The sequence below is a fragment of the Cygnus olor genome, chromosome 4 (assembly GCF_009769625.2).
Source record: "Cygnus olor isolate bCygOlo1 chromosome 4, bCygOlo1.pri.v2, whole genome shotgun sequence".
NCBI lineage: Eukaryota > Metazoa > Chordata > Aves > Anseriformes > Anatidae > Cygnus > Cygnus olor.
The window spans coordinates 12786183-12813958 of record NC_049172.1 but is presented as its reverse complement, the minus strand read 5'-3'; positions in this window follow the sequence as shown (position 1 = coordinate 12813958).

The window sequence follows — 27776 nt, the reverse complement described above, 5'->3', positions numbered from 1 at the left end:
AAATCTGTGTTTCAGCACATTGTGTAGAGATTGCATAAGCATTAGGGCAATATGGTTACTACCTGACCAAGAGGACAATATTTTTTTAACCTTTTTTTACACTGTCTTTGCATTTCTCTCAGTTTAACACATTTTGGTTTCTCGTCAATTTAACTTTATTAGTGAATTATATGAGGCTTCCCAGGAATTGCAGCAGCAGTATAATACTTCGTTTACAGATATGAATGAGCTCCAGTTTAGCATAATTTTTTTTTTTACTCTCTTTTCAGCATTTCTGAAGAATAAATGATATCAATACATTTTATGAGCTCAGGTTTAGTATCACATTTGGTAGTTTTCTTTTCTTTTCTTTTCTTTTCTTTTCTTTTCTTTTCTTTTCTTTTCTTTTCTTTTCTTTTCTTTTCTTTTCTTTTCTTTTCTTTTCTTTTCTTTTCTTTTCTTCTATTTTCTTCTATTTTCTTTTCTTCTCTTTTTTCTTCTATTTTCTTTTCTTTTCTTTTCTTTTCTTTTCTTTTCTTTTCTTTTCTTTTCTTTTCTTTTCTTTTCTTTTCTTTTCTCTCTTCTCTTCTCTTCTCTTCTCTTCTCTTTTCTTCTCTTTTCTTCTCTTTTCTTCTCTTTTCTTCTCTTTTCTTTTCTTTTCTTTTCTTTTCTTTCCTTTCCTTTCCTGCACTTTCCTTTCCTGCACTTTCCTTTCCTGCACTTTCCTTTCCTTTCCTTTCCTTTCCTTTCCTTTCCTTTCCTTTCCTTTCCTTTCCTTTCCTTTCCTTTCCTTTCCTTTCCTTTCCTTTCCTTTCCTCTTTATCTTCTTTTCTCTTCTATTTTCTTTCTTTTTCTTTCTTTTTTTTTCTTTCTTTCTTTCTTTTTTTTTTTTTTTGACAATGTTCTGTGTTTGATTGATTTAATTCCAGTTTAGTTTTCCTTGTCAGATTGCATGATGCAACCACAGGCTGAGTGTAGGAGATGCATGACTAACTTTGGCTGACTCAGAAGCTGACCATGCCAAGGGAATTTTATAACTTTCTACTAGAAGAAAGTGAGTTTTTAGATATGTTGCCAAAATTTTTTCTCAGGTCTTAAGCAAACACCTGCGGTTACAGAATCAGTCTCTAACCTGTAAATCACTTACGTGAACACATTCATTTCATTTTGCATGTATTGCAGTTGTGAAGGAGGCATCCATAAAGATGCTAACTCTATATTGCTAAAAATGCATGTCTTCTAACAATGAATTACAAAGGTTAGTGAAGAATTATGCTTAAAAAAAAAAAAAAAAAAAAAAAAAGTAACCAAAGTAGCCACACCTCTCTCTCTTTATCTATGTAAAACATACTGCCTGATAATTCTATGACATTTCTTCTAGTTTGGGACATATGAGCAATAAGGCCTCATGATTTTACCATTTATAGCTTTAGCCTAAATTAAACTGTTGCAATGATATTTTGAGCATATTTCACTTTGTTGATGGCTTTCTGGTTGTTTTTTAAACCCCGCTCCAAGATGCGCTCTGTTACTTTTCGTCTACGTAGTCTGTTTTAGTTGCAGGCAGTTGAGTGAAGTGTAGGGTTTTTCTGCCACCATTAGGGTGGGAGGCGTACTGCAGCAGCTCAGAAGCAATGAAGGGGCTCTTAGAAAGGCAGAAGAATAAAGACAAAAGAGCGCTTTCTTATACCTAAAGGTCTTTCAGGTTTATGCAGCCAAAGTAAAAGAAATTAGATGCCCTTGTTCTTGTCTTGCAGTTCAGTATCAAGGCAAAAGGGCATCATTGCAGGTGAAATAACAATGGGTACAATGACTGAAAACTTAGATATCTGCCTACTATAAGTGACACATTTAGTAAGAGCACTGCATTAACTCTGGAATCAGCAAGTGACATTACAGCCGATTATAAACTGAGATATAGAAATGACTGTCTTCATCAAAGACCAAATTGTCCAGCATCCCACTTGCTCTTCAGAATCAACCAATTTTACTCCTTCACCTCTGCCAAAGGGTGATATATTTGCTCAAGTTCATAAAACAAAATGCAGTCACAAAAGGAAATAAAATGTTTTCAGTGAAATACCTTCAGTAAAATTGGAAGGTTAAGAGAAATAGCCAACATGAGAAAAGACTTGTTATATTTTATGTGATTACAGCAGATGGATATATAGAAGCATGTTTTCTTTTTCTCTCAAAAAAAAAAAAGTTCATATACAGATTTCATTTGGAAAGAGTTTGCAGATATAGTTACAAGTAGAAGAGGAAGGCTTGGAAATGAAGAGAGCTTATATTTGCTCAGTGAGGGGCTTGTTTTGAATTTTTTCCCTTAGGTTGATTACTAGCATTTTCACAGAAATCAGTATGGATGATCTCAAGATTCTGAGATTTGCAGACAATAAAATATGAAGCAATCAAACATCGTCTTCTCAAAACTTTAAAGAAGACATAGCTAGGAGGAATCCTTTCTATTTCTCATAGCACCAGAAAAATGCTCCTTCACCTTAGTACAGCACCAGAAAAGCTGAATCAGATCAAGTAACCATTCAGCCTCGTACCTTGTATTTTCTGGGAGCAGTGAGAAATGTTAAAGGAAAAAGCACTGAAATATGGGATTAGGTGATAGGGTGAACTCACATGTCATGTGTATCCCTCCCACTGTTAGTCCTGGGAAGGACTTTTACTCTCCCTGTATTCTTCCTCCATGACAGTAGCACGATCATGCTCGTAAACCTAGATTTCACTTCTTATTCAGTTGCTTATCAGTTCTTGGCAAGTCACTCTACATTGCTCTGCCTTGGTTTACCCATCTGTAAAATGGCAGTGATGCTTTTCCCTTTGAAACAAAAACAAAAACAAAAAAACAAAACAAAACAAAACAAAATGTTCTGGGAGCTGCAGTAAAAGGAAGAATTATGGGTACTTACGGCTGGAACATTTGTCTTTATGTCACTGGCCGCTTCTAACAGTCTTGTTTCCATCTTGCTACCTATCTCCATTAAAATCTAATCTGAAAATTTATTTTTCTCTCTTTTAATTATATCTGATTTTATTTCCTCCTGCCTTTTTATTATTTTTTTATCTCTGTAATTATATTGTTGAACAGTTTTACAGATTTCTCAAATAATAATTAAACTGTTACTTTTATCTAAGAAGTCTTCCTTGTATGTCATATTGAACAAGTCTCACACCTTTATTGTCCCATAGGGTCAGATTTATCCACACTATAGCAAGCACATAAAGTTGTACCTCCTGCTGTTGAAATGCGTTACCACCTGCATAGCTTTTCCACTACAGGAGGAACGGTAACAATCCCTTAGCTCTTGAGTTATTCTGGGGAAAGGAGTCTAAGTTTTCACCAGAAACTGTTGGAGGCCATCTGGCTGTGCCTTGCTACATGTGGATTGTCCATGACCTTTACTATCATAACAAGAACAATGTTTTGGCCCATACAGGTCAACTTTTATCTTCTTTCTTGAGAAGAAACCACAGCCTCAATGTGATGCTGAAGTAGGACCGGGTGAAGTACAAGCATTGCACGTAAGCATTTGTCACGTTTCTAATCATAGGTTTGATTACAACAGAAGCTTAACATTTTTTTTCTGCTCTGTAAATTATGTTTCTGTCCTCAACTAAGTGCAAATTATTAAAAGAGATGGCTAAAGTTGACAGGCCAATGGGAACAGCAACTCAGAGGGAACACAGCTCTATGCATGTTTAAACAAGCTTAACACTACACTCTGCTGTCTGGATATTGTCCAAGGTACATCTAAGATTGAGGATGTAGAGGTACAGCTACAGGAAGTACTAAATCATAAGAAATAAAGCCTTGGGACCTTCATTCTTGGCTGGGTGGATATCCTGCTCCTAGCATACTGGACTGCATTGTGCTGGGCAGCAGACACGTCTTTGCTGTTTTTTCTTGTTTTACTTAAATTATTACAATTTACATGAAGGTTTTTTTGATCCTTCTTCATTTAAGTCCAATTCTGATGCTCAGGATCTCTGGGGATTTCTTTCCCTCAACAATGTTACAGCACAATTTGCTTGAACAATTAGCATTTTTAAAAATTATTTTTAACAACTGGTTCCCTCTATGAAATGCACAGACCAGCTGTGAGTAAGTGATGATTATGAGGAAACATACGGTCCTTCCTTGAGGCACACTACTGAGGCTCAGAATGTAATATACATGTATGGTGTTTCTAAAATTATTACATTATACAGCTTTCCTTAAGCTCTCTTCATTTCCAAGCCTTCCCCTTCTCCACAGATGCTAAGATTTTATGACAGAATAATTTTTGAGAAGGTGACTATTTATTTGTAAGTGCTGTTTTCTTGCTCAAATTCAGCACTAAACTGGCCTTTTGTTGCAAGTCTTGAATAAATCCCAGGCTTACATGAAAACATACATAGAAGTAATAGAAGATGTCTTGCTGGGCTTGTCTTTCTTAGATGATGGCAGGAATTTGATACCAGCCTATTAATTTATTTATTACTGCTTTATTCACTAAAATGAATCAAAACTCTGAGAATTTTTTCTTTTCCAGGAAAAATAAATAAATAAATAAATAAATAAATAATTTTTTAAGATATAATCAATTCCATGTGAGTTTGTAGTTTTTTGTTGATGTTTAAATCTAGCATTGAATTGTAAAAACAGTATGGGAATACAGACAAACTCTTAGTGTAGAACTGATAGTATTGCACGAAAAATCAAACTGTCCAGTTTAATGTCCATGTGTAACTGATCACATGAGAAAATCTGGCATCAGAAGCAGTGCATGTAGGGAAACTGTATCCTCAGGAGGCCTAGCTATTTGGGTTATTTCCTAATCTACATAAAGGAAGCTGGATAAGCTGACATGGTAAGATTTGTCATTGATTCAGAAGGCAGCTCCTCCTTTTGGTTAATAGATTTATAGGGCAAAATCACTTTGGGATGTGTAGATTTATTGGATTGAAGTGGCTTATGCTGCATAATGAAAATATTTTCTTGAAACACGTGTTAGGCTGTTCTGATGCTGAAGATCTTTGAGATTTTTATAAGAGCTCTAGGAGGTTATTAGAAGTATCAATATGGAAGCAAGATAAACAGATATGAAATAATATTTCACCTGTAGAATAAATACTCTTCATCTATAGTGGTATACATGTGTCTATTTAATGCTTTAAATGAATATAAAGCTGAATAAGGTAACAAAGAGTGTATCTGAAGGGGTAGGAGCATTTTGAAATGATACCTTTAAAATGTGCACACATTTTTCTGCCAAAGACAGGATGTTGTAAATATAGAAGGAATAATAAGTTGTTAGACTAGCTTTGTGAAAGTGGTCTTTGATCCTAAAGAACATTGATTTTACCTCTTCATTCTGTTTAGATAGCCCTACAATTTCAATAATAGCTTTAACAAGACTAGCTTAAAACATTTAAGAACAGTAATCCTCATGAATGTGACCTTCCTCATGCAATGGTCAACAGCTTGTTGTACAGGCTTTCTGTCTCCCAAGCTGGTCAGGAAACTTCCTTCCTTCTTCTATCTCTCTCTCACACTTGTTGGCTCTGTGTCTGCAATAGGAGCAGCTGTACCAAAATGGTGGACATGTTAGATGGTGCCCAGAGCCCTACTGCAATCACCAGCTATGTCAGTGGATGTCTGGGCTTCTCATGGATCACATCTACTAGTCTCAGTGATAGGCCTTGATAAGATCTTTGCCTCTCCCACAAAATGACCACAATTGTTAGATGTGGCTAGATTCCTCTGTCCTCTTTAAGGGTCTTAACTATCTTGACTGCCAATGTTCACACCCAGAAAAGCTCACATTGCCTTCCTATACACAGAGGCCAGAGAGATCTGAAGATCACTGTCTGAAGTGTAAGACAATGCAATTGTACAAAGTCTTTATGACTATGAGAGGGCAGGGAAGCAAAGGCAGAACTGAAGCACTGTGATGGGGGTTATTGGAGGTGCACGCTGTAGCCATGAGAACCTAGTGATTAACAGGCCAGTTGTATTCTTCCTTTCCAATTTCTCTGTTGTTTTTGTTGTGTTTTTTTTTAGGATTTGGTCAAAGACACAAAATATTTTTATGTATATAGCATTTTTTGGAAAAGAAAGAAGGGGAGTTTAAAATCTTCATTTCATTACGACATTTTTATTTTTTTTTTCCTCTGGAATCAGGGAATCATAAAATATCCCGAATTGGAAGGGACCCACAAAGACCATAGTGTCCAACTCCTGGCTTCACACAGGACCACCCAAAAGTCAGACCCTATGTCTGAAAGCGTTGTCCAAAAGCTTCTTGAACTCCGTTAGGCTTGATGCTGTGACCACTGCCCTGGGGGTCTGTCCCAGTGCCCGGCCACCCTCTGGGTGTAGAACCTTTCCCTAACAGCCAGCCTGACCCTCCCCTGTCCCAGCTCCGTGCCGTTCCCTCGGGTCCTGTCGCTGTCCCCAGAGAGCAGAGCTCAGCACCTGCCCCTCCGCTCCCCTTGTGAGGGAGCTGCAGGCCGCCATGGGGCCTCCCCTCAGCCTGTTCTGCTCTGGGCTGAACAAACCAAGGGCCCTCAGCAGCCCCTCATACGTTTTGCCCTCCAGACCCTTTACCCTCATTGTAGCCTTCCTTTGGACACTCTCTAATAGCTTTATGTCCTTATATCTCAGCACCCAAAACTGCACACAGTACTCGAGGTGAGGCCGCACCAGTGCAGAGCAGAGCGGGACAATCCCTTCTCTCCACCAGCTAACCTTGCCGTGCCTGATGCACCCCAGGGTAGAGTTGGCTCTTTTGGCTGCCAAGGCACACTGATGACTCACATTTGATTTGCTGTCAACCTAAAGACATTTTTACTAGGTATTTTGTTCCTGCTCTATCCACTGCATAGGTAGCAAAGCTGAGGGAAGCTGTTCTTGACAGGAAATATTAAGAGAGAACGACGAAGCACATCTTAGCATAATTACTTCCCCAGAAAATAATAATATACTACACTATAAGATTTTGTTTTCAGTTTTCTTTCTTTCAGACACATATATTCCACTGGGAAAACTATTCAGCTTATAGAGATTGCTTTCAGAAGAGGAGAGGTTGGGGAGTGGAAAATGGGCAGAACTTTTCCTGTATGAAATTTATCTCAGGGCCTTTCTGTGTTGCAGCTGTTTTAAAAAATGTTCACTGTGTGTGCTTGAATGTCAGGACTGGAAAAATGCTGCCAAAATATTTCTCCCCACAACTAAATTGAAATTTTAAGAAGTGGTTTATAATTGAAGGAGAAACTCCTCCAACACTCACTCAAGTGAAAAAAGATAGATAGATACGTCAAAATAGAAAATTAGGACAGTTTCTGATTCACAGGAAAACATCCAATCAAAAATTCATTTACTTTACCTCAGGTGAACTAGATTACTCTCTTTATAGATTCCTATCCTTTTGCACTAGCAATGCCAGCACCATATCTGAATTAACTCTAAGGTCAGCCTGCCACAGCTTGAAGTTTTACAAAATGGGGAAAAAAAAAACAAAAAAAACTTCCAAAAATTCTAAGTTGGGATATAATCAGGGACAAAAAGAAAAAGGGAATACTTTTCCATTTTATGTTCTCATGGGTTAGTGCAGTTTTGAGCAGCTATTCTGAAATGATGAGGCAATCTCATTGCACGCATGCAAAGTTTAGGTTCAATGTAGTGAATAGCATAACCTATCAGCATAACCTGATATTTTAATTACTCACTGTTTGTAGCAACTTATCTAGGTTTTGATTCCTTTGGACCTATTTGCAGATAGCCTAGCAAACTGTATAGATCATTCTCACTAGACCACAGTAATAACGTCATTCATAAATTGAAGCAATATATTCAAATTATATTCCATAACATGTGCTTATCCCCAAGTTACTACTGGCTAAACTACATACACTGAAGAACAGCATAATGGTATTGCTTAGCCAGCCTGAGTAATTAATTCCTAGGGACCAAATTCAATACTATAGAAACTCCTGGTGGGTAATGCCATTACAACACAGTGAAATTCTTCCCACTCAACTAAATGCATCTGATACTCTAAGTTATGGATGATGGCAGGTAGAAGTTTTGTTGACTAGCAAGAAGAAAGGTATTGGGATTGCGTTATCCTTCTAATAGTTGAGGTGTTCAGAAAGTGAGAATTGCTTCCAGGGAAAACTGCATCATAAAATGTACCCCAAATTTTGTACAAGAACATAGACACACATTTTCATTGGAGGAAGTTTTCTTTAACTTTTGCTTTTTTAATGTTTGCTTTTAAGCATTCTTCTTACATTCTTGCAGCCACACTTGAAAGAAGGCACTACACCTTACTGGAAGTTGAAAATGGTTTGAGTAGAGGCATCCATTTAGAGGTAAGGGCAAGGAAACTATCTCCTAGTTCCTTTGTAAATCTACACTCACACTGTTGCTGGCTTCATATATGACCACTTAATCCTACCCTCTTTCAGTTCATTTGATTTTAGGAGGATATTGCTTTTGCAGTACATTAATTAGCTTTGGAACAGGTAGCAAGCTTTTCCTTTCAGTTACATGTCAAGATGTCTCACAGAACAGCAATCATAAAAGCTTACATAATGAACTTTGTTTTTTTTTTTTTTTTTTTTTTTTTTTAGGGAACAAGTTTCAGAGTTGATGAATCTATTTTGGACAAAATGTTAAATAATTGTAATAGAGCAAAAGACCTGCCTTTTGTGAATAAATTAGAGAGGAACCCAAAAGGTGAGGTAGCAGGGAAAGTATTAAGATACAGTGCTTCATTTTCTTGCCCCTCTCTTTCAAATTTCCATCCCAGTAGGATGCTGCTAAACTGGAAAAATAAACTGAAAGAGGAGACAAAAAATGCCATCCATACTGAGGAGCTGTGTCCTAAATTGGAAGAGAAAAATGGAAACCGGAAGCTAGTATTTTAGTATGTTCACAATAGAAAGTTGATTCTTTTATATGGAGCGTGTGATAAAAATCAACAAGGCTTTAAACCATTAGAAAAGAATCATGCTCTTTTCAGTATAACTAGTTTGCCTACCATAAATCTGGATAAAGAAGCACTTGATTGAATAAATATTGAAAATATTGAGATGGGAACAATTCAGGGGAGGAGAAACTTTACAGGAATTGGAAAAACCTTTCCCATGGTTGCTGCCTAGATAGAAAAGTTAAATTTGTTTCTTTTTTTTTTTTCTTGTTCGTCACACTTTTTTTCTAATTTCTACTTGCAATGACCAATATAGGTGACTTGCTAAGGTTGAGCTGTATGGCCTCCTACAAAAAAATGTTTATATTTAACTAATATTTGAACTCTGTATTTGGACAGAGCAAAATAGGGAGGTGAAGTCTAGACAGAGACAATGTCCTACAGCAAACTTTTGACTTGCTAATGCAATGCTTTTCATTATTCCCCATAGGAATGAAACAATTGTACTGATCTCCTTCCTCAGTCAGTGATCCCAGGCCAGAAACCTTAACTATTAATACCAGTTGGGATGAACTCATCATGATGCTTTCAAAAGCTTTGTGTATCCTTCTTACCTTATATTAGTCAGAGTAATCTTTGCAGAATAATAGATCAGCAGAGAAAATGGTGTAGTGGAAGGTATCCCTGCCCATGGCAGGGGGATTGCAATTAAATGGTCTCTAATACCCCACATGACACAATCCATTCTATGATTGTACAATCTAATCTTTACATATTTTTATAGTCTCATCCAATGACAATTTTAGTTAATTATTTATTTACTGCTTCAGGTGTACATTTCTTGTCCCAAACAGGTTCTATACAAAAATAGGTAGATAACCTTTATATGCACTATCAGTATTTTTACATTATGAAAACATGTTGGATGAACAGTATGGCATCTGCAACACAGAACAGGTAGGATCCACCTCCAGTAATTTTACCTTTGTTTAGAAGAGGGATAAGTATAAATTCTGCCTCGGTAATTTGACCTCCTTCTATAGAAAAGTCACCTGCTGTAGTGAATGCATAGTCTTAAACTGGGGAAAACAAGGAAACCCTGAAGAAAATAGGGAGGCTTGTCACCCTGTGTAGTTTTTAGCTGAGAAAATAAGGAAATCTTAAAGAAAACAGGGAGACTGGTAGCCTTGAGCTAGCAGAAGCAAGGGAAGTAAGTGATGAAAGGTAAAAAAGCAAGGAGAAAAACAGCTGCAGGAATATTCCAGACTGACCTATGGTAACTTTTTGCTCATTAAGGACCATTAACATATTGAAAACACACCCATCAAAATGCTAATGCATGCTAATATGGGATCCCTCCTGGCTGGTCCTCTGTAATCTCTGTAATGCACAAACTCCGTAGAGGTAAGTTAGGTGAGCTGAAACAGCCAATTAAAAGTAGCCAGGTAAATAGTTTCACAAGTTTGTTCTATATAAATAACAGCAAGCCAGGATTCAAGCCAGAGGTGTGCTTCCTTTGTGAAAGATTGTCAAGCACATGACTCTGCAGAGTTACATAATTAATTATTTAATTAAAAGACCTTCATGTGCATTCTGACTCTATGCGCTTATTGGTGGCGTGCACTGGGCACAAACCTACAGATAACAGATGAAATTATACACTTCACTTGAGAGAGAGAAATAGCAACGTATTTTATTAATAAAATGTAGCAATCTAACAGAGCAGAATCAAAAGTAAGAGTGACTTAAGATCCAAGACGGCAAGTTACACTAGATTATTTACTGGAGCAGCAAAGAACACTTAATTACGAACTACATAAAAGGCATTACATAAAAGACATTAGATACTACACAAAAGCCACATAGAGGACTGGGTCAGATGACATTACATCATGGAGACCCTCATGTTGAGTTATGGGATCTGGAATGGAGTCCCTGTCTGAACTCCAAGGAGTCTAGATATGACTGGATCCTATCCCACTCCCAGCCTTAAGAGTGAAACCTTTTTTCTTTCTCCAAACTGCTCCACAGAGGAGTCCACGTACAGCTGAATCCACCTTCAGTCCCAGACTTGGTCAATGGGTTACGAAAGCTCTGCAAGGTTTCTACTGGCTGTTAGCCCATTACAGGACGCAATCTAAAATATGACTTAGCCAAGCATACAAAGGTTTAGTATGCTACTCATCACTTACCAAGGATCAGTCACAGCAAGCAAGTCTCAGCTTCCTTAAGAGGTGTCCCTACTCATGGGGAGGTCCTGTCACAAAGCCCACTCTTATGCAGGAAAGCTCAAAAGGCTCTTGGGCTGTTTCTATTTATGGGGTAAGATGATTGACTCATAGTCATACTGTTTACCAGTTGATCTCAGTAGGCACATTGCTCAAATTAGCCCACAGCTGTTGAGCAAGATGCTTGCACATTAATTTCTCCCATTAGTCCCTCCAGTATCTTGCTTGAGCTGGACAATAACCAGTATTGTGGTTGCTGAGCAGGGCTCTGTAATTAGCCCTCAGCTGCTAAACAAGGCTTTGCAATTATCCCTCAGTTGCTGAGCAAGTGATTTGGGTCAGACAGTCTGACTGAAGGCAGGGGAAGCAAGGGGAGCACACTGTCATGCTTGGTGGATGAAGGTAAGGCAGTGGATGTAATCTTTCTGGATTTTAGTAACATTTTAACTACTGTCCCTCAGGGCATCCTTCTGGACAAACAGTCCAACTGAGAGATAAACAGGTTCATGCTATGCTGGGTGATGAACTGATTCAATGGTAGAGCTCAACATGTACTCGTGAATGAGGCTACAACAGTCACCAACAGTGTTCCCTAGGACTCAGTTCTAGGGCAAACTGTGTTGAATCTCCCACCAGACCAGCTTGCCAAAAGCCCCATCCAATCTGGTCTTGAACATTTCCAGGGATGGGGCATCCTCAATTTCTCTTGGTAACCTGTTTCAGTGCATCACCATTCTCAGAGTAACGAATTTCTTCCTAATATCTATTCTAAACCTACCCTCTTTTAGTTTAAAGCCATTATCCCTTGTCCTATCACTACAATCCCTGATAAAGAGTCCTTCTCAAGCTTTCTTGTAGGCCCCATTTTGGTACTGGAAGGCCATCTTCCCAGAGGCCTTTTTATTAGATCATTTAGGAAGGTCATTTTCCTCAAAGTGCTCTTGATTAACTTTTAATAAAGGAACATGCATGTGGTTATAGAAATCTGTCATGTAGCCTCTCTCAATAACCTGTTCTCATTTGTTTTCTTCTGTTGTTCAAATGTGATTTTGAGGAGATTTGGTGTATTAATAAGCCTAGTTGAAAACCAGCTCTTGTGACCTGTCATTATGTTGTTGGAATGAATGCTTTTGTTAGGTCCTCAGATGTATTTTCAAATACTCTACTGATGTCTCCCTCTGAGCATTGAAGGCTGCATCAATTATATGACTTTCCACATCTTCATGTAGTACTAATGACCAGATGCATTCCTCAGGCTCTGCAAATGCCTTGTTAACACTGTTCGTTCTTTGGACTAGACTCATTTCATCAATAATACAGACAGATGGCTTGGTACGGTTTCAGCAGGGATCAGATTCTCTCCTACCCTTTATCTAAAGGATTTTTTTTTTTTTTAATAGCAATCCATCTGATGTTGCCTTGCACTTGGAATGCATCTGTAGGGTTTGCTGGTTCTTTCTCAGTTTCCAACTTTCTGTGTTAAACAGCAGTTAATATATTTCCAAATAACTTCTCAGCTGCTTTGAAAATTACTTAGTTTCTAACGTACTTACAACCTGGTGTTGGCTTTCTTTTTTTTTTTCCTTTTTTTTTTCTGTATGTGTCTGGTGAGAAAAAAAAAGAAAAAAAAAAGAAAAAAAAATTCTATTTAGTCATCTCGACATGGCATTTCTGATAAAGAGTCTAATCATCAGAACTATAAATGTAAACATTGTGTACTCGCTCCTCCATTCTCTGTACTTTCTTCTAGTAATAACTAGTAGATCCAGATACATACCTATTCTACAGCATTTCCAATAAAGCTGCAGCATCTCCTCAGTCCTTGCAAACATTAGGTATCTGCACAATTTAACTTCAGGTTAAATGGCTGTATTGTATCTCTCCTTTGTCTCAGGCAACTGCTTCAGTGCTCAACAGTTAGATAGCTACTGACAATTTCTTGCTTGAGGTTCCTCCAAAGGAGCTTAAGGAGTCAAAGTGGAAGTTATTTCCATGCTGATCTAAGAAAATTCCTCGTATATATCATTGTGAATGGAATATAATGACATTGCCCTTCAGAACTGCATTTTGATTGCAAATCTGAGATGTACTCAGAGACATAGCATTAATGTCTCCAACTGACAGCAGATTGACATTAAGTTATTTCATATTTGCATGAATTATATTTTTTTGAGTTTACTTATTTGTCAGAGTGTTTGTTGTCTTTTCTTCTGCTGCTTAATGCCAGGGAGCATGCTTGTGCATTAAACTCTCAACAGAATTGCAGGTATTGTGAATGTCACAGAACTTTGTTGACATTGTGCACATAGGAGCAGGAATAGCACTTGCATAGCTCCCCTGATACTCTGTTATTGAATTTTCACTTTGATTATTGTCTTTGGCTATTGGAGAAACTCCTGCAGTGCTAAGAATGTTGCCTATAAAAAAAGACCAATGATCTGTAGACTAAGCCTATCTGATTCAAAATTTGCCTCGTGACACTTTACTGCTTTTTTTCCAAAGACAAGTGAATGTTCATAGAGATGAATGGAAGTACATTACAATTCATTCTTTTTTATCATTCTTTCTCATCACAATATGTGACTCTAACTGAGCTAATCACTGTCAGGGTTACTGGACTCACTATTGCATGCTGTAAGGGAAACTTTCAGAAGCATAGCTGTGATCAGTCACCCCAGGCACATTATGGTCCTATGTGTTTTAATTGCTCCTGCAAAGTTTGTACCAAGATCCAGTAATCAGTTATACATACTGTTTAATACTTCTATACAGTAAAAATAAAAAAATAAAAAACTAATTTTAGATGGAACATAGTGTTTGGGATATGGAAAGGCTTTACAGTGAATGTGTGCATTATATTGATTATGAAGAAGATGCTTTCATTTGACTTAATCCCTCTTCCTGTTCAGTGAGTATCTAAAGGCAGTCTAAGAGAGTTTACTGTCCCACATCAGGACAGAGTGGCAATTTTTTTCCTGTGCCCGATTCATCACAGGGTCTGAATGTGGGTTTCCTACTTTTCTGGGTACTTACTGGTTTCTCTACACTTTTTACTCAATTACCTTGAGCAAGACACAAACACATTATTAACCCAGAGATTGTAATAATTGTTAGGAGCTTATATTGTTGTGATGTGGTGAAAGGACAGGGGCTGGAGTGTGTGCAATTGTCCTCCTCTGATGGTATTGTGATGATGTTATGTTGACTTTGATGTGGGGAATTCTTTTTGTTGATATAAGTGGAGTTTGTGAAGATTGTGTGATGAATATGTGTTTCAATGATAATTCTTATAATTCCTATAAAATCTGGAAGTCTTACATAACAAAAATATTAATCTTCACAAAGTATCTGGACAATGCGATGGTAATTCTTACTACTAGGAATTCAGTACATAATGTATACAATAATACAAAATTTTTTGTACAGTGCCTGAGCATAGAGATTAAAAGATGAATTTTTAGCTTTTCACACATAGCTTGAAAGACAAACATCACAAATTAGAAGTGGTTGCATCAAATGAAATCAGATGACCAAACTTAACACAAGGACATTTTCTCAAGGAATAAGTTCTGGGCTATCAGAAAGCAGTACACAAAATAGCTAAACACAAAGAAGAGTGAACCAAAACCTCCAAATCAATCAATCAATCTATATATATATATATATATATGTATAAAGGTTTTATGCAAGGATCTAGGGTTGTATATTTCAAAACAAAACCACATATATAAAAATATTTTATGCAGAGGTCTAGCTTTGTGTGTTTCAAAGATGACGTATTCCTGGGAATAGTGGTGTTTGTTAAAACAGTTATGGAGTATGAATCTGAGTGGTTGCCCCAGAATCCTGCTCCAAAGGGGGACATTTTTTCTGTACAATATGTGTGGATCATAAGGGACAGTGGTCATACCCTACTCTTTGATGATGTTTATGAACATTTTATTAATATTTCATTTAAAGTTAATAGATGTTCCACCAAACTTTCCTTACATGTTAATAAGCATTGACTAAATTTTTAATTCCAGTGGCTACAAACTGATAAATTGTTCCTAAAAAAGCCCTTCAAAAATTGACGTTTTTATCTTTCATAAGTCTTCAAATATTTTAACACATACTAGGGGAAAAGGACTCTGCACAATTCCTGGATTTTTCCAGTAGAACATTTCAAGCTATTTTTCATCTTTTGTAGCTGTACTTTTAGGCGTGAAGTATCAACTTTTTGCCTACAGAACTGCAGTAAAAATTGTTCCACTAATATAGGTATATGGACCCTATAGCCCTGTAGCCGGGTAAGATGTTATATAAGGAGGACACATGAATCTAGCTACCACTGGTGTGTGCACAAATGTGTTCCCTCTCACAGGCAAGGTCTTCCTTTGATTTCTGGAGACATTTAAGCCTTCAGACTCACCACTTTGTACACTTCTGGCCTGCTTCTCATTGCTGTATCTGATACTCCACTGGTGGCTGTACAACCAAATTATTTCCAGAATTTATACTTTAAACACGGGAAGTTGAAAGAAAAAGAAGAAGGTTCACACTGTCTAAATTTTAGTCATCCAACTTAGCTGCTTAGAATTGCTTTCTAGAAGTCTCTTTGCTAATGCCATAGGAAATATCTACCAGGAAATTCAGATGTGGGAAATGTCCCATCATAGATGCCTATATACTCTAAAACACCTGGTAAACATTCTGCTGTACTAAAAGAATTCACTTTGGGAGAAGAAACCTTTACTTTCTTTGCAACAATAAATCTAGGAGAAAATGTTCATGTGTGCTGTGCAGGGCTGACAAAGGGGGAAAAATAGATTGTTCACTAATTCATTCAAATAATTAGTTATGGTATTGCATTGAGACATAAGGAAGGTAGAGTTCAGTATAGAGTTGGCTTTAAATATTCTCATGCCTTGAACTAGCCTAAAAGAAATTAGTGGTATATTAGAAAAATATATAAGACCAATACACTGCTAAAAGATACCACTGTCAGAATAATTCCGTTTTAATGTGTTGAAGATGTGAGACCTGCTTTTGCAGGATGAGCATTGCTTACTTGTGGGGAAGAACAATGTGTAATTGTGGGGAAGCTATGTGTAATACCTCTAGCTGCTGTTCCTACCCTACCATGGACATACATGTCACTGTTAGAGGCCAAAAGATTTGAGTACACTGAGTGTATATGCTCAGCTACAGACAAGGATAGTTGCAAGGTCACCAACAGAGAGCAAAAATGTGATCAACACTCATGTTTCTAATTAAAAGTGTTTTGTTCATAGAGTAATGACACAGAGAGCATGCAATGTCACCATGGTCCTGTGGTCACGAAAGGAAGACTACGATAAAAATGACTCATATTCTAACACGACAAATAAATCAAAATAACTTCTGGCAAACATTTTCCCTATTTTTAGATGTGTTGTCTGCTGATGTTACAATGATATAGCCAAGCATAGGAGAAAAATTGATTTTTCTTCCCATGAAGACATACTTCTTTAAATATCCTACTATATTTCACTAGCTTCTTTTCCATGTGCTAGAACAGGTTATTTGTGTATGTTTCATCTGGACTCCTTCTTACTCTGTGAAAAGTACATTGTAGTCCTGGCTACACTTTTGTCACTTTTTTTTTAATATTATTGTTTGCTTTACTGAAAAGAAGTCCACATTTGCCTCGTCTTTTTTTTTGTTGTTGTTGTTGTTTCTTTTTTTTTTTTTTTTTTTTTTCTGGAGGAAATCAAATATGTTATTTCTTCTTCTTTTGTCACTTATGTCTATTTCCATGGCACATTTCAATACCATATTTTTTAATTCTAGAAATTTTTTATTTCTTTATTTTTTATATTCTTTTTATTATAATATTCTTTTTATTTTTTATTTTAATTTTTTAATTCTAGAAATGGACATGTTTGAAACTCAGCTGTAAACTTTGTCATAGCCTAGCAAGATGATTCTGATACTACCTTAAAACCTATGAATACAGAGATGTAAAATTCGAAGTCCTATCATTGTATTCCTGACTTTATATCTTAATATATTCTGTGACGCATTAATGACTTAGATTATACTTGCCAAGTTATGGTTTGAATTTACTTTATTGAATTCTTACCTTTATATTATATATATAATTTTATATTTATTAATATATATTATTTTATATTTATATAAAAGGATATATAGTTAAAATTCTGTCCCAAAAGATTCATTTGAATCTACAGACTGCATTTTGCATTTCAGAAATGGAGTCTGCAGGATATGATAAACTGTATTTAAGATTCAGGCAGAACCATATATGTGAAAGAATAAACATTCATATTAAAATATATGGGCAAAAAGGTGTATATGCAGCAACAACAATTTAGATTTATAATGCTTTGGTATTTTTGCTGGGAGCCAAATTTTGGTGTCTGGGTTACCTCTGTTTTGGCTTTATTTTCCTTGATTTTGAGCTTGAGAAAGGAGTATGGGAATGGGAAAAATGAAAGGAAAAATGGAAGGAAGATCTTAGTTAAAGAAAAAAAAAAAAGTATTCTTTATGATGGGCTGCTTTGTTGTAGTTCTGGAATTCCCCTGCCAAAAGAACTGAAAATTTCAAGTGATCATCTCCTGCAGGCAAACACAACCCAAATAATAGACTTTAACTAGCACACACATAAATTAAATTTGGACAGTATTTGGCTCAGTATAAAAGCTGAATTGTCAGCTTGTACAGAGAAAGAGAAGCCAACTATGGTACCACTTTGCAATACCCTTCATCTTAAGGAGAGAATGGATTAAACATGACTAGTGTGATGATGTTTTGATTTCTCATGGATGCTGTGTGATCTGCTGAGGATGCTGCTCATCAAATTTGTCAAAGAATTAGTTGAAGAATCTCCGCTGCTATCTGAAAGCACACAACTCCTTAGATCCATGGAGAACTACACCCATCTTCTCTCTCTCCTCTGACATACACAGGTTATGAGAGGACCATCAACTATCTAGTTTTGCTGTAGTTAACTGCTTCTCTTTTTGGGGAAAGTCAGGCAAGTTTCGGTCAGAGTTGACACCTGCCATCTGGTTCCTCAGTCTTTTCTCATTCAATGGCACATATTTTCCACTAATTGTTCCAAGGCCCTTTCTATTTTTCATTATCCCCTGCTCTTAAACAGATGGTTTCAAAAACATCTATTCAATAATAGATATATATTTGGGCAAACAAGGACCGTGAGAATGGCTGAAACTACCAAAGGGGAATGGTGAACGTCACTCTGATGTCTCTGATGGTGTTAATATTGCTGTTCTGTTGGGCCGGACGACTTTTCTGTCCCTTTAGGTTCCTTGTGGCTGTGGTATATCATTCCTGACAGAATTCCTCTACTTGTGTGCTAAGCTGAATTCTTCCCACCTTTTTGAATATGATCAGAATTAAATTATTTCCTTGCTCAATACCAGAATGTACCTCTTTGCCTCAGTCTTCAGTAGTGGTCAGGCTTCGACATCTCTCAAGTCCCCAACCCTCTAGGTGGGGACTGGGGGAACAGAGTTCCTCCCACTGTAAGTGAAGAGCCCAGCTGTTCGTGATCTCCTGACACAACTTAACAGCTACAAGTCTGTGGGCCCTGATAACATGCATCCCTCGGTCCTGAGGGAATTGGCTGGTGTAGTCGTCAAGCCACTCTCCATCATATTTGAAAAACCATGGGAGTCATGTAAAGTCCCCAGTGACTGGAAAAAGGGAAACTTCATTCCCACTTTTAAAAAGGGCAGAAAGAAATACTCGGGGAACTACAGACTGGTGAGCCTCACCTCTGTGCCTGAGATGATCATGGAATGAATCCTCCTGGAAGCAATGTTAAGGCACAAGCAGGACAAGGTTGTGATCCAGGACAGCCAGCATGGTTTCACCAAGGGCAAATAGTGCCTGACCAATCTAGTGGCCTTCTATGATGGAATGAGTGGCAATGGAAGAGTGACTGATGTCATCTACCTGGACTTCTGTAAGGTTTTTGACATGGTCCCACATGACATCTTAACCTCTAAATTCATTTCTAAATAAATTTACTCCAAGTTGGTAAAACCAGGCCCGGATCACTGCTGCTTCCTTCGCTTTTCTCTTGTTTGTGCCTCAGCTCACATTCTAGTATCTTGTGGGTGATGAAGTAAAGACATGACCATCTAAAACTTCATCAGCACCAAAAATTCCTGTTTTCCATGTATTCCTATGCACGTACCCACCCACAGACAAGTTTGCTTTTATAACTGGGGTCTCATCTTCATGTGTCATTTCAGAAGGGTGTGAGGCGTCATTGCCACTTGTCATCAAAAGCTTTGAAAACAGCTGCCCAAACAAGTAACGCCCACTCATGCTCTGTTCTATTTTAACCACTGGTGTCACTGTCTATACCCACAATGATTTTTCTACTTACTTGGAGCCTTGTAGTCCCTATGACAACGATAGAAATAATCTGTGACATGGTTTGTGTTGCTTGGCACTCTGTTGCTGATTTGCCTACCCAAACTAGAGAGCGAAGAACCTGCCTTATAATAACTGTATTTCTTTATTCAGGAAGGATGAAGATGTCCGTGATGGTGAGCTGTGTTTGTGAACTGAGATGTGTCTCATTATAACCTTCTGAGGGATGACTCACCTTAAAAAGAAGTGATTCATGCTGCTTTAGAAGCAACTTCTGCTCAACTTCCCATGCATTAAAAAAAAAAAACAACTCACATTATTCCCATCTTGTAGATGTGTGGAAGCATGAATACGTGCTAATATCATAGCTCCTTCATGAGCCAGAACAATAGGTGATTATTAGTCCTGTTTGAAGGTTCTCCATCCTCATTCTTCTATTGGCAGGAGGCATCATATACTTTCAGGAAGGTGTGTCATATGGGTAACATGCTCAGTAAGTCTTCCATTCTTCATGATATCAGCAAGGTCCCAGCTTAAATGCTATTCTGGTTTTGGGTTCCGATCATCAAAAAATGACACAGTTCTTTTCAAACAACCACAGAAGTTACAATAGAGGATGACAGAAGATCTTCAAAAACATCCCAATAGCCTCAAAGAACAGCAGGTGACATTTAAATTCTGTAGAGAAATGAGTCGTTATGATTGTCTTCAAAGTATGTAAATGACTGCTGTGAAGTGCAAGAGAACAAATGAATAAATAGATTGTTCTGTGTTCACTATGGGTGAGACAAAGCTTTGGAGGCTGCAAATACAGTAATGGAAATTTAACTAGACTATTAGCAAAAAAAAATATCACTAGCATTGACACATGGAATAAGCAACAGAATGTAGGAGGGATGAGACACTGAGGAATTTTAAGTTGATATTAGATGTGTCTATTGGGTGGGATGGGACTAGAGATACATTTGTGCAAGGAGTTCTACATGGTTCAGCTTTATTTTTCTGGCCTCCTTTATCCAATTTTTTATATAGACAATAAGATAATAATACTCATCTCTAAGGAGTCTTCTCAGGGACTTGATATTTTAATGTATTAGATCTTTGTGGTCATTCAAGCATTGTAGATAGTTATATTTATTCTGGTGAATTTTCCAACCCTTTGTACCTACAAGTTCTTTTCGATTATCTGTTGCTGTAACTGTGATACAACCTTTTGAGGCCCTGAAATATTTGACATGAAATGGTTTATACAGTTGCCTCTTTCACCACAGGGACATTGGTAAGCAGGAGAAAATATCTTGTGATGGTAAATCACAAATTTTAAGAAGGCTGTAGATGGTGGCCATGCCCTCAGTAGTCTCTCTCTTTGTCAGTAATACTGATTGAAAGTGATGAATGGCACATGCATCTGAACATGAGGAGAAAGCTCTTTATGAACAATGACATTTCCCTCTTCCATGAATCAGTGTGCCTTGTGCTGGTGCTCAGCAGACCTTGTTTGATAACACAAATAAGCCCAGTCCTTGTTTTTCTGTATTATTGTTATGAGCTATGAGACTAGAAGCGTATGGTCAGCATTTGTTGATTTGTGTTCATGTATTGCTGTTTCACATAATGTCACTAAAAGTAATTTTGCTTGCCCAGCATGTGCTCGAGAGGCCTGGACAGAGGAAACTGCCGTACCTGTCTCATTTTCCTTACTAGAAGAACTCTCCTCATCCCCATGACAGCCTCGGTGCAGAAAAAAAACATCCTGCTGGCACCCTCACCAAGACCAGTGACTCCAGGCTAGTACATTGCCATATGCTGTGAGGGAGAAGCAGCACTGGACTGCATCCGTGTGGAACATATATTGTAACAGCGGCTGACAGAGCATGACAGCTAAGAGCCTGTCATCAGATCACAGAATTACAGAATCACAGAATTGTAGGGGTTGGAAGGGACCTCAAGAGATCATCGGGTCAAACCCTCCAGATCTGGAGTCAGCCCAGCCTGCTCCCTTGCACAACTGTGCTGGTGGAGAGAAGCCTTCACATCCCCACTTCCTGCCTCCCTGCCCTGTGCAAAACAACACACTCTTGCTTCCCACCCATTTAAATTTTACTGTCTGGCCCCTCAGACCAAATTCTGCATTCGTGTCAAGTTCACTCCTCTAAGTGCAGAAAAATTATTTATTCCTACCACCGGCTAATTGTACTTTGGTGAACCATCACTGAAGTTATATAGATTAATAAATACTCCTAATAGGACTATAAACCTAAAGAAAGTTCTAACTCTCTTGCCCCTAGAAAACCCCAAGGAATTGTAATAAAAAAAGGAATTAGCCCTGTATAAGCAATTATACTTGATTCTGCATGCATTTTTACTGCTATTAGCACCTTGCTGTAAAAGCAGCATTTCTACTTCCTACTAATAAGAGGAAACAAACTACATTTTCATATCCATTTTTTTCAGTTTTAGGGCTTTAGTTCTTTCAATTTCTTCTATCATATAATGAATTTCATCGTGGCAACAAATTGTGATTGCATCTTTCAACCAAGGACAGATCAAAGTCTAACGCTGTTCCATCCTCAAGGGAGTTAGTAACTAAATTATCTGATTAAATTCTAAGTAAGGAGAAGTGACAATATGCATACATGTACTGTACATATCTGAGTCTACCTGAACACTTCTGGTCTTTTTATGCCTGTTATTTATCTAGAATCATGTCGTTATTTATCTAAAATCATGTCGTCAGATTTTCATTACAAATCTGGAATCTCTATTGCAGACATGCCATCTTTATGTCTGCAGGCTGAAATTAAACTTATTTAAAATAAGTGAATAATAAGACTGGAGGAATCTGGAACCTGTAAGAGGTGTAAATTAGAATGATTGTGGCACGGATCACTGTAAATTCTTGTAGTAACCAACAGACAAAGTAACATCTCTTTTCTGTACTTCGGTCTGCAGAATGGTGTCTGTGACCTGGCAAGAATTTATGCTCTACAGAAAGGCTTGTTGGAAAGAAATTCGAGAGAGAAAAATAATAATAAGGTACAAAACCCTTTGCTGTTAGAATATTGGTATCAAATTGGTCTAGGGTCAGGTGTCACCGGAAGATACGAAGTTAGAATTGTTCATGGACTTTGTAGTTTCTGGTTATCCACTCCAAACAGGCCCACGTCACAAAGATGTTAAAGAAATACTCTGAAATAAGAAATACTTACTGCTCTAAGTCAAGTTTCAGTTGATGTCCAGGCAGTTTCTGATATGTAGGCAAAGTACTTGCAATGAAGATTACTCTCCTTGGACGTAAATTCTGAATAAGACCAATATGCCACCAGTTGTTACATGGCCATGATCTGACTACTGAAGTTTATATAGCAAAGTATCAATATCAAGCCAAACTTTTTTGTAGAGATGGAACAGTCTTTGATTAGGAAACATGATGAATTGGTTCCACTGTGATACATGAAGTATACATGAGAGTGAAAGCATCATGCTTACCATTACCGAAGTGAGACTGCAGAGTTAGAGGAGATGAGGTGGAAGGAAAAAGCAATGAATTCAGGGGAAAATTTTAAAAAAGGCAGGGGAAGGGCAGATGGGTGGCAGAAGAGAAAAGATAGATGGTAGCTTAGCACAAAAGGATATAATAAAAGGGGTGGGAAAAAAAGGGGGAAAAAAAACAAATCGAAACAACAAAAAGACAGGGAATAAGGAACAGATAAAAAAAAAGCAAAGATAGAAAAGGAATTTACATGAGACAAGTATTATTCTTTCACTTACAATCAGAGTTGACTGAAATGATCAGTTATTTACAGTTGGAAATTGAGGTCTTGGGTGGCATGAAGAAGATGCTTCCTATTACTTCATGTAAAAGGTGAATGAACCTGGAAAAGGAACGTATTATTGGAAAATACCTAGATAAAAGTCATGGTCCGAAAGAAAATCATTTTATGTCTCAGAATTCATGTTTTTCTCTTTTTGTTTCTTTCTTTCTTTTTAGGGGTGTGGATGGTTTCTTTTTTCTCACCTGAGAGAGTAAGAGGAGGCATGGGATAAATTTCTAAAGTAGGAGTATACAAGTTATATCAACACAACTCCTTAACGAAAATATCCCTGGTTTTCTCCAGGAAAAGAAATAAAAAAAAAAAAAAATAGGAGAAGTAAAGATACATCAACTATTGTGAATTATGAATGGTCAAGTCAAATCCAGGATAAATTCATGTGTAAGTGAGTAATGGGGCTCTAAATCAAGAGTATATCCTCCCAGATGCTTCTATCACTCAAAGAACAACACAACTCTAACATTTCAGGTTGTAATATGCAAAATGAAATTCAATTGCCCATTGATAAATGTGGATTCAGTTACTCATTTGACAAAACAGCATCAACTGTGAAATAAAATATATGTTTCTTTGGTCATTAAAAATAGCTAGGGTGACTTACACCGTCTCTATTCAAAAGTTAATGGTCTACTGCTAGAAATAAAGAAGACAGAAGAGAAGACCTGTGTTACAAAATTTGAATGGAACAGGGATAAAGTATAGAAGGAAAGAAGAGCAGGGAAATGGGTAAACTTGGGGGAAATCGATGTCCATCTATCTAAGGTGGAATACATGGGAGACAGTGATCAAAAACACTTTCAGGAGAGAGTCAAACTGAGTCAAATTGTATGATTTCCAGTAAGGTATCTAGAGTGCAGTAGAGTTTCCAAAGCACATGGACTTGACTCCCAGAAAAGCATGAAAGTTAACGCAGAGTCATGAGGGGTTGAAAACATTATTACAATTTAAACTGAGAGAATCTCCCTACACAACTTAAAATAAAAGTCAGGCTTTCTTGCCAAACTCTTGAAATAAGTACGAATCAACTAGACAGGCTTTTATCTCTACTATTGTTTCTATTCCGATAGTGAAAGTAAGAAGGCTGGAAAAAGAAAAAAAAAGGAAAAAGAAAAAAGAAAAAAAAAAGAAAAAAAATTGAACTTCCAAATAGAAAAGCAGAGAAAGGCTCATCCAGGACATAACTCATGGAAAATTCACTCAATAAATTAACACACACTTCCATTAAAGCATATGTGTAATTTACTCCATAGTCATCAGAGAATTAAGTCTGTGCTACACATGGATTTAGTGGAACCACAGTACACATACAAGATTAAACACGTGTTCAAATGCTTTGCTGAATCAGGGCATGGGTTAGGTGACAAGAAACTGTGGTTCTGCTCTCTCTGCACTTACTAAATTTGGCAGAGTTATGCAGGTTACTTCCCTTCTGTTATCATCTGTGGGAATACCATACTGTAGCACTGACATACAAGGAACTAATGAATATTTCATGAAACTCTCAGTTATTGTTTAATCACAGCTCCTTTATGAGCTGATGGAATTTGTGTTGACTTGATACAAAGGGAAAATAGCATGGCACTTTCTGAAATGTAATAGCGAAAACAAAGCCAAAAATAAACTAATTTAATATTTAAAATGTGAGAAGTGCAAAGGAGAAATATGAAGAAATGATTTAAAGTTAAATACAGACATTTAGAAGTCTTTACCAAAAAGATCAATGCAACAGCATAAGACAGAAGTGCTTATTTCTACAATATGATATTTCTATTCTTATTTATGTTGAGGATCAGCTCCTTCCATGAATATCCCATGAAACTACTGATTAATCTGAGTCAGGGCTAAAATGAATTGTAAGTAGAATGAATGTGACAAGTACATAAAATGCTGGTCCAAACTGCTCAACTTTTTTTCTAAACCTATCCTTATCTGAGAATATGCAGTATGGAAATTATGGCTATTCAAAAAATGAAATCTTTTCTTTGCCTACTAAACTCCTACTATCACAGTTAACAGCCCAATCAAGATTATTAACTCTAAGGTTAAATTTTTAATAATTTATTTAAATTAACTGGATGCAAGGTTTGTTCTTCCAGACCATTGTTATTGTGGCCAGTCTTAAGCAGAAACACACAGTACTTCAGATTTCTTAACATCCATGTGCACAATCACTGTGCACATACTGTGTTCTCTTAACTGCTGTACTAGGGCCTAATCTAAAGCCCTTTGAAGCCAATGAAAAGACTTCCACTAACTTCAAAGGATTTTAGGTCCAGGGTATTTTCTTTGCAAGGCTTTAGTACTTGGTAATATCTGGTCTAGTAGGGAAAGAAGGTGAGAGGGAAATTGATAGCAAGCTTAGGAGATCTTCCTCAAAGAACTATGTGTATCTGGCTATTTCAGGTCAGTCACTGCTTAACACAAAATTGCATTTAATTGTCCAGGTCCTTGCAAAAACAAAACAAACAACAAGCAAACAAACAAAACCACACACAAATGAAAATACAGCTTTCTTAACAAAAAAGCCAATGGCATCCTGGCTTGAATCAGGAATAGTGCAGCCAGCAGGACCAGGGAGGTGATCGTCCCCCTGTGCTCTGCTCTGGTGAGGCTGCACCTCGAGCACTGTGCTCAGCTTTGGGCCCCTCACTACAAGAAGGACATCGAGGCCCTGGAGCTTGTCCAGAGAAGGGCTACGAAGCTGGTCAGGGGCCTGGAACAAAAGTCCTGTGAGGAGCGGCTGAGGGAGCTGGGTTTGTTTAGCCTGGAGGAGAGGAGGCTCAGGGGAGACCTCATTGCTCTCTACAGCTACCTGAAAGGAAGGTGTGGGGAGCTGGGGGTCAGCCTCTTCTCACAGATAACTAGTGACAGGAGAAGTGGGAAGGGCCTCACATTGCCCCAGGGGAGGTTCAGGTTGGAAATGAGGAGACATTTCTTCTCAGAAAAAGCAGTCAGGCACTGGAACGGGTTGCCCAGGGAGGTGGTGGACCTGGGGGTTTTTAAGGAAAGGTTGGATGTGGTACTTAGGGATCTGGTTTAGTGACTAATATTGCTGGTAGGGGGATAGTCGGACCAGATGATCTTGAAGGTCTTTTCCAACCTATGAGCAGCTTGCTAACTACTCCACTCTATATTAGTGGAGAAGTAAGGCAATTAATAGTGGAGATGCAAGCTGTTTTTGGAGGTGGCTGGGCGTAGCAAGCAGGAGTGCCTTTACCCCAACTGTCCTGAAATGTAGTGGCTATGGTGCTGGATCTTCTCAAAACACGAGAATTTTTCTAGCTGCTGTTTTCCCTGTCACATGCATGTTCCAACACCTCAGATTTTTTTTTTTGATTTATTTATTTTTTTTTAATGGTTTCCATCCCTCTCTGCTATGCCTTAAAAAGAAGTTTCTGTTACTACTATTTTGCCTTCTCACATGAGGCAAAGAGTCCTCCTGTGCATTCTGTTGAAAACTGTGGAATCTAGTGGGGAGATGGTAGCTGATGAGTGTTTTGAAGAGCTCAGGTTTTGACAGGAGGGACTAAAACCTCTATAATCCCTACTTCTGGCACATAAGACTTGCAGTGGAGCTGGAAGCACAGGCTTTATTGCTGAATGGTGTGCAATCCTCTATCAATTAAAACAGAAAAGTTGTCCACATTCACTTGCCAATGAATCATATTATTGCAGTGGTTGTAGAGTGTCACTTTCCTGCAGACCAACTGGAAGTTGACCACCACTTCAGCAGTTACCAAAATCTTTTCTCCTGAATTTTAATGTCACTAATTAGTGTTACTGAGTAATTGCAAAAAAAAATTTGGTGTGATTTGTCTGATATTTCTTTACAAGTAGGGCACGATCATTTCCTAATAGGATGCCTTTCCACTAAATAAATAGCAGTCCAGTCATAAATCAGAAGAGCAGTAGTGCAGGAATTTCTTGGATTAAGATACAGTCATAAAAACAAATCTTGATAGAAAAATGAGTGGACATTTCGGACTTATGCATGATACTGAGCTGTGCATTCACACAATATTTGGCGAGTGTACGTTTTTAGTATGAGACACAGCAAGAAGGGTAAACCTAAATTGTCTTGCACTGACAAGGTGATTTACCTGCTGGCTTCCTGCTTTAGCTCTTTCCTTACACAGCTATTCTTTGAGGACACTGCATTTCAACTAATTTGCTTTTTATAAGACTAGGTAGATATGATTTTGTAATTAACCAGAATGTAATGAAATGTGGCTTATCATTTATCATGATTAGCTTAATATTCTATTTAATGAGTTTTAAAATGCTGCCAGAAAGCGGAATGCACATCCCAAAGCAGTAGAAGTGCCTATGAATCCCAATTGCTAATAGCTGGAATAATAATTGACTTGCATTGATGTGCCATTTTGTGTGCTGTTATGGTTCATGTTATGTCCAGGCG